Source organism: Acomys russatus, chromosome 16, assembly GCF_903995435.1.
Source record: "Acomys russatus chromosome 16, mAcoRus1.1, whole genome shotgun sequence".
Taxonomy (NCBI): Eukaryota; Metazoa; Chordata; class Mammalia; order Rodentia; family Muridae; genus Acomys; species Acomys russatus.
Genome location: NC_067152.1, coordinates 28,001,676 through 28,009,558, shown reverse-complemented (window position 1 = coordinate 28,009,558; position 7,883 = coordinate 28,001,676). Strand labels below are relative to the sequence as shown.

The 7,883-nt window shown below is 48.0% G+C and overlaps 1 non-coding gene across 1 annotated transcript; it reads right to left on the bottom strand.

Moving 5' to 3' along the window:
* Nucleotides 1-3,776: 3,776 nt before the first annotated feature.
* LOC127200911 (U2 spliceosomal RNA) lies at nt 3,777-3,967 on the bottom strand. The gene has a single exon (XR_007832128.1). It is a non-coding gene; the product is annotated as a U2 spliceosomal RNA (small nuclear RNA).
* Between the last annotated feature and the right edge of the window lie 3,916 nt (nt 3,968-7,883).

Sequence of the window (7,883 nt, the reverse complement as noted above, 5' to 3'; positions counted from 1 at the left end):
GAGGCAGGCAGATCGCTGTGAGTTCGAGGCCAAGCCTGGTCTACAAAGCAAGTTTAGGACAGCCAAGACTACACAGAGAAATCCTGTCTTGAGAAACCAAAAATAAAAAATAAAGTCATTTCTCAAGGCAATTTTTCCCCCTAGCTTTTTGGAGATAAAGTTTCTTTGTGTAGCCCTGATTATCCTGGGTCTAGCTCTGTAGACAGGCTGGCCTGTAACTCATAGAGATCCACCTGCCTCTGCATCCCAAGTGCTGCAATTAAAGGTGTGTACCACCACTGCCAAGCCTAAAACAAGGCAATCTTTTTTTGTATTATTTTATAGATTTACTTATTATGTATACAGTATTCTGCCTGCAGGTCAGAAGAGGGCCCCAGATCTCATTATGGATGGTTGTGAGCCACCATGTGGTTGCTGGGAATTGAACGCAGGACCTCTGGAAGAGCAGCCAGTGCTCTTAACCTCTGAGCCACCTCTCCAGCCCCCAAACAAGGCAATCTTAAAATACATCGATGGTATACCAAAGAGGAAGATACATTGAGATGGGAGGAGCTATTTTTCTGAGCCCCAGATGCTATCTGTCGATGATCTAAGCTTCTGGGTTGGTGGAAGTTTGTGTTCTGCTAAGTTAGCAGCTTCTAAGAGGTTTTACTTATGATCATGCACAGTGTTCAGATACAGAGTAAGGTGAGGAGTGGCTGAAACTAGCCCGAGATAAAGTAATCAGCCTCTGAATCAACAAAGTTCCAGCATCTACACAGTACTGAAAACACTGGTAAATGCTCTATGACTTGTCATAGCTAACGTTTTATTGATGGCTAACTTTATGTTTAAAATTTTTAAATTAGGGGTGGAGAGATGGCTCAGCAGTGACGGTGATCTAGCACCCACATGTCAGGTTATAATTCTCTATAACTCCAGTCAAGGAGCTCTGACACACACATACATGCAGGGAAAATGCCAATGCACATAAGAGGTGTGTGTGTGTGTGTGTGTGTGTGTGTGTGTGTGTGTGTGTGTGTGTGTGTGTATTGGTTTTTCCAGACAAAGTCTCTCTGTATTAGCCTTGGCTGTCCTGTGCTCGCTCTGTAGTTCAGGCTAGCCTCGAATTCACAGAGATCCACCTGCCTCTGCCTCCCTGAGTGCTGGGTTACAGGTGTGGCCACCATACCCAGCCACACCTCTCATCCTTTTGTTTGTTTTGTTTTTCAGGACAGGGTTTCTCTGTGTAACCTCAGCTTTCCTAGACTTGCTTTATAGACCAGGCTGGCCTCAATCTCACAGCAATCCATCTGTCTGCCTCTGCTTCCTGAGTGCTAGGATTAAAGGTGTGCGCCACTAAGCCCGGCATAAAAAATATTTTTTAAAGTTTAATATTACTTAGCTGGGACTGGTGGCACACGCCTTTAATCCCAGCAATCGGGAGGCAGAGGCAGGTGCATTACTGTGAGTTCGAGGCCAGCCTGGTCCACAAAGCAAGTCCAGGACAGCCAAGGCTACACAGAAAAAAACCCTGTCTCGACAAACAAACAAAAAAAGTTTAATATTACTGTACTCAAAGAGAACCATAAGAACCATAAAGAAAAATTGGACTTCCAAGTGTTAACGGCTGTTCAGGGTTGTTTTAGTGCCAGATGGTGGTGACCTACGCCTTTAGTCCTAGCACTTGAGAGGCAGGGGGAATCTCTGAGTTTGAGGCAGCCTGGTCTATGACGGAGCTAGTTCTAGGACAGAAAGGGCTACATAGAGAAACTCTGTCTTAAGAAACAACCAACAGAGCCGGGTGTGGTGGCCCACGACTTTAATCGCAGCACTCGGGAGGCAGAGGCAGGCGGATCGCTGTGAGTTAGAGGCCAGCCTGGTCTACAAAGCGAGTCCAGGATGGCCAAGGCTACACAGAGAGACTCTGTCTCGGGAAAAACAACAAAAGAAACAACCAACAAAGCTGGGCATGGTGGCGCAGGCCTTTAATCCCAGCACTTGGGAAGCAGAGGTGGGCAGATATCGTGAGTTTGAGGTCAGCCTGCTCTACAAAGGGAGTCCAGGACAGCCTAGGCTATACAGAGAAACTCTGTCTGGAAAAACCAAAAACCAACCAACCAACAAACAAAAACCAAATAAATACATAAATAAATTAAAAATTAAAAATTAAAAACTGGGTGTGTTGGCAAGTACCTTTAATCCCAGTACCTGGGAGGCAGAGACAGTTGGATCTCTGTGAGTTCAAGTTCAGCTTGGTCTACAAAGCAAGTCCAAGACAGCCAGGGCGACATAGAGAAACACTGTCTGGGAAAACCAACCAAAAACCCAAAAGCCCATCTGGACACCTGGGAAACATCTGTTTCAAAACAGGATGTATGTGACTTTTATGTTCTTTGCCTTTATAAACCCCTGACTTGGTTTATGTGGCTTGGTGCTACATTTGGGAATCCTGAATCCCAGGTGTAGCCCTGGTGCCATTATCTGAATAAAAGCCTCTTCTTTGTTCAACTATATTTGTGGTCAGACTGGTGAATTTCTGAACCACCCCAGACCCATAAAAATCTCAAATGAATATTCAGTCACTGCCCCACCCCTTTAAAGACATTTCCTTTCGTAGACTTAAACTCCCCAATCCTGAAAGCTTTCTGTGTTGCCTAGACTGGCCCCCCAAATTCACAATTTTTCTGCCTCTACCTCCCCAGTGCTAGGATTATACAAATACACCACTGTTTTATAAGTTTCCTGCAAGATTAAAACATTACTCTTGTGGGAAGCTCCTTAAACAGGATGGCGAACACCTCAAAAGAGCTTCAGGAAGTCCCTGAAACTGACCAGATTCGCTAGACCCCCCCACCCCTCCCTGCTAAACAAAAGAAAAAGCGAAGCAGAGCTTTCAACAAGCTTCTCAGAGGAGGACTCTTTTTTTTTTTTTTTTTTTTTTGGTTTTGTTTTGTTTTTGTGTTTTTTTCCCCTTGAGACAAAGCTTCTCTGTGTAGCCTTGGCTGTCCTGGACTCACTTGGTAGACCAGGCTGACCTTGAACTCACAGAGATCTGCCTGCCTCTGCCTCCCGAGTGCTGGGATTAAAGGCGTGCGCCACCACTGCCCGGCTCAGAGGAGGACTCTTGACTCTGTTTAAGAACAGCTGCCTGAAAGATGTTTAGATCTCTGCGGAGTTCATTCTTTAACCTGGTGAGTTGCCTGCAGGTGCATGGTATGCTCCAGGGTCCCAGCTTTGGGAGCTGTTCCCCACGATGGGTGGTCTCGGTCACGTAGCCGGCGCCCAGCTCCCACACCAACAAAACTTTTAGTCACTCTGGGTGGGAGCTACTAAGAAGATCAGTTCCGCCATGGTAAAGCCACTGCGCCTGCGCAAACCCTACCGCGCACTTCAACTCCTTGGTACACACGGGGCGGGGCCAGCCAAGTGAGGGGCGGAGCCCAACCTCCCAAAACTTCCTTAGCATCCTAAGTGAGTTTACGTGAAGGAGCGACTTTTAAAGCCGGACAGTACAGTGTCCAAGCTGGGTGCGGTAACACACGCTGTAATGTGGGTGGGGTCTCGATAGATCGAACGTGACCCATAACCACTGAAAGCAAAACAAAACCAACCAACCACTTCCACCCCATAACTCAACTCCTGTTCTTTTTTATTTTCCCGAGACTGGGTTGCTCAGCACGAAACCTTGCTATTTACGTTATAGGGTTTTCCTTCTCTGCTCGGTTTTTTTCCTCTACCTCTCAGCTAAAACGTGCGAAAAAGCAGATTCTTTTTTTAAACCGCATTGTTCCCCGAGGGGGTGCACCGTTCCTGGAGGTACTGCAATACCAGGTCGATGCGTGGAGTGGACGGAGCAAGCTCCTATTCCAACTCCTACTTCCAAAAATCCATTTAATATATTGTCCTCGGATAGAGGACGTATCAGATATTAAACTGATAAGAACAGATACTACACTTGATCTTAGCCAAAAGGCCGAGAAGCGATAACCCAACGCTCGCACACGCCGGCACCAAGGACGAGCGCGTCCACATTTACAATCACGGTCACAAGCTCTCAAAAGCCACGAACGCGCGTCCGACGCCGACTCTCCGGCCTTAGCCTTCCCACCGCTTTCACGCCGGAGAAAGCCTGTGAGAACAACCGGGCCGAGAATATGTTTGTTGCTCTTTTCGTTCCCAGAGTTCCGTGGACACCCGGCCACGTGCTCATTTGCGTGCCCCGCCCAAGCGCGCCGGACGCCGGAGCACTGGCAGCTTTCTAAGCCTCTGCACTGTATGGCACAACCTGAGCGCTGACGGAAGCACTGAAATCTCTCCGTGGTCCTGCAAGGTTCTTCGCGAGCTATCAGACAAATAATTGACTACACCAACACAAGAGGTCCTTGAGCAAAGGGGCCTTTCGATTTCAAGCTTTAGATATATCTCACTATTTTTTTGTTGTGAGGCAGGGCCATCTCATTATGTAGGTTGGGAAAGGACCCAGGTTGGATTCCCAAGCACCTGCATGGAGGCTCACAACCCTCTGTAACCTCAGCTCCAGGGGAACCAAGAGGCACTCACGTGGCTCACATATATGAACGCAGGAAAACATTCATTCACGTAAGTCTTTAAAAAATACTTCTTTTAAAGATTTATTTATTATTTATAGAGTACGTATAATTGCAGAAAAGAAGATGGTTGTGAACAAACATGTGGTTGCTGGGATTTGAACTCAGGACCTTTGGAAGAGCAGACAGTGCTCTTAACCTCTGAGCCATCAAAACACAAGGCTCAGGAAGTAAAAGCTTCGGAGACACACAGGATTCACATGACCCCCTTCCCTCAGCCTACATTGTAACAGTAATGAGTAACAATTAAAGGGCAGAGGAGACGCCCATGCGAGCCAGCTGCATCTGAGTCCAAGAAAGCAGGTGCCATGCCCTGGGCTTTTTTGGCGATGCAGCTGCCTTCTGAGTCAGCCATGTTTGTTGTTGTTGTTATCCATGTTTTGTTTTTTGTTGTTTTTGTTTGTTTGGTTGGTTTTGGTTTTTTGAGACAGGGTTTCTCTGTGTAGCCTTGTTGTCCTGGACTCTCTTTGAGGACCACGCAGGCCTAGACTTCAGAGAATGCCTGCCTCCCGAGTGCTGGGGTTAAAGGGTGTGCCCAACCATGCCAGCTTCATCCGTGTTCTTATAAGTACCTATGTTGCTCTAAGGAACCCCAGTAAACTCACTGGCTCACCAAACTAGACTCGGGTGGAATCCTCTTGTTAGTGTGTCAGTAGGGCCTTTGCTAGGGTGAAGAAGAGCTTTGTTCACATCTCCCTGACGAGGGTCACACACTACTCTCAACACCCCGGCCATCTCTCCAGCCCAGAAAGGAATCAGCGCCCAAGAGGGCTTGTGAGCCAGGGAACTAGATCCAGGGCCTAAACGGGCCAGCCTCCCTGAAGAAAGTGAAAGAGTAAGGGAAGGATGGGGCTTCAGGGGAGGCTAGCTGGCCAAGTAGGGCCTCATTGGAACACTCAGACTAGCCCCAGGATGGACAGGTATATGTGGGGGTGACCAGGCTTGGATCCTGTGGGTAGCAGTGTAGTGGGTAAGAGGTGGTGAGATTCAGGGTGTACTGCGATAGCAGAGCCGCCCAAACTTGCCAACATGGGAGCTATGGGTCTAGAGACGGAGAAGTAGAGGGAGGGCACCGCCAAGAGTTCTGGCGAAAGCTCCTCAAGGACACAGGTGCCATATGATGGATTGGAGAGTCTCCGATTTCAGAGAGGCTTGTGCCCTGTTCTGAGATCAGCTTGTGAGTCAGATGCTAGAGCCAGGTGTCAGACAGCTATGGGCAAATGACAGCTAAAAGCTGTTTGCAGGCACCGTGCTGGGCTGAGAACTGCCTGCAGGAAGTGGGGACAGTTCTTTTTTTTTTTTTTTTTTTTTTTCCTGTTAGTGGTAGTAGGGATTGAAGGCAAGGCCTTGCACAGTCTAGGCAAGTGCTCTACCGTGAAGAACCTTCAGCTGTTTTGATCCAAGACGGAGGGTTTCTCTTGGCTGTCCTGGACTGGCTTTGTAGACCAGGCTGGCTTCAAACTCAAAACTCACTGGGATCCGCCTGATTCTGCCTCCCCAAGTGCTGGGATTACAGGCGTGTGCCACCGGGCCTGGCTCTTCAGCCCTTTAAAAATATTTAGCGATGATGCCTTGCCTAGTGCCCAGGCCTTGAACTTGGGATCCTCCTGCCTCAGCTTCTGAAGTGCCTTGGAATCACACCCGTGAGGCACTGTGCCCTTCTGGGAACCTCTGACAACTTGTTTACTTGTAGCCAGAGACATAGCCAGAGACTGTCAAGGACCCACTTGCAGTGAAGCCATTTTGGTTTTTGGATGCCTTAGTGAGACTCTGTCAGGAGTGGCTTTGGATGTGGGCTTGGGACAGGTGCTGTGAGGAGGACTGACGAAGCTCTTTAAACAGGGTGCTCTTGAGAAGTGGGTGGTGTACGTCCCTGCAAGTGTCTGATTGGGAGACATAGGACTTTCATGTAGAGAGCAAAGTGGCAGCGCTCACAGGCATCACCAACCGGACAACTTGGTGAATGTCAGAATGTAGGGAGCCCTGCGCGGGCGTGCCGTCCTTCTCAAGATGGCTTAAGGCCGTGCACTCAGAGTTTGTACTGAGCGAACCTTTCCGCTGGTCACATCTGGTGTTCTTCCCCTATATCCTGTTTAGATGTACCCGATGTTTTTGTGGAACCCCTCCTTCTGCAGACTGTGTATACTGTTGCTCTGCCGCACAGTAAACGCAGACTTGGTTGGGATCCCGTCTTGTCTTTATTTCTCGAATCTCTTGTCCCATCCATTCCCTCTCCCCCTTCCAGGTACTCCTGGTGACTGACCTGCGGGCCAGGTCACTAGAACAGCAGCATCTGCAAATGCAAGACACCTAAGGAGAGCTTTGCCTGCATTCCCTCTGACAGGATCTCACTGTGCAGCAGTGGCTGGCTGGAGCTTGCTGTGTAGACCAGGCTGGTCTGGAATTCACAGAGATCCTACTGGCTCTATCTGTGCTACAATTAATGGCCTGTCCCATGACACCCCGCCTTCAGTAAAAATCCTCTTGACCAAATTACACACACACACACACACACATAAATAAGGAAACCGGAGAATAATGCGCGCACCTAAAAGTATGTGAAACCACGCTGGTCTCGAGGTCTACCAGCCTCATGTAGAAAGCAAGTTCCAGGACAGCAAGGATTACATAGACCCTGTTTGAAAAACCAAAGAAATGATCCTAGCTAGCCACAGTGACACCCTTCAGCCATGCCATCCAAAACATCAAGTTGTCCTTCTAGATGGGGAACAGAAGACTAAAAAGACTGGTCTTTCGAGCCAGGTGTGGTGGCGCACGCCTTTCATCCCAGCACTAGGGAGGCAAAGGCAGGCTTATCGCTGTGAGTTCAAGGCTAGCCTGGTCTACAAAGCGAGTCGAGGGCAGCCAAGGCTACACACAGAAACCCTGTATGGAAAACAGAAAAACAAAAAAACAAAACATAACAAAACAAAAAAATAAAAAGACTGTTTTTTTTTGTTTTTTGTTTTTTTTTTGCTTTGTTTTGTTTGTTTGTTTTTGAGACAGGGTTTCTCTGTGTAGCCTTGGCTGTTCTGGACTCACTTTGTAGGCCAGGCTGCCCTTCAATTGACAGGGATTCATCTGCCTCTGCCTCCCAGAGTGCTGGGATTAAAGGTGTGTGCCACCATGCCTGGTTTTTTTTTGTTTTTTGTTTTTTTAAGACCGGGTTTCTCTGTGTAACAGCCTTAGCTATCCTAGAACTCTCAAAAAGACCGTTTTCTTACTCTGTTTTTGTCCAACACGAAAAATATAGAAGACAAGTTGGCGCAAACCTTTAATCTCAGTACTCAGGAG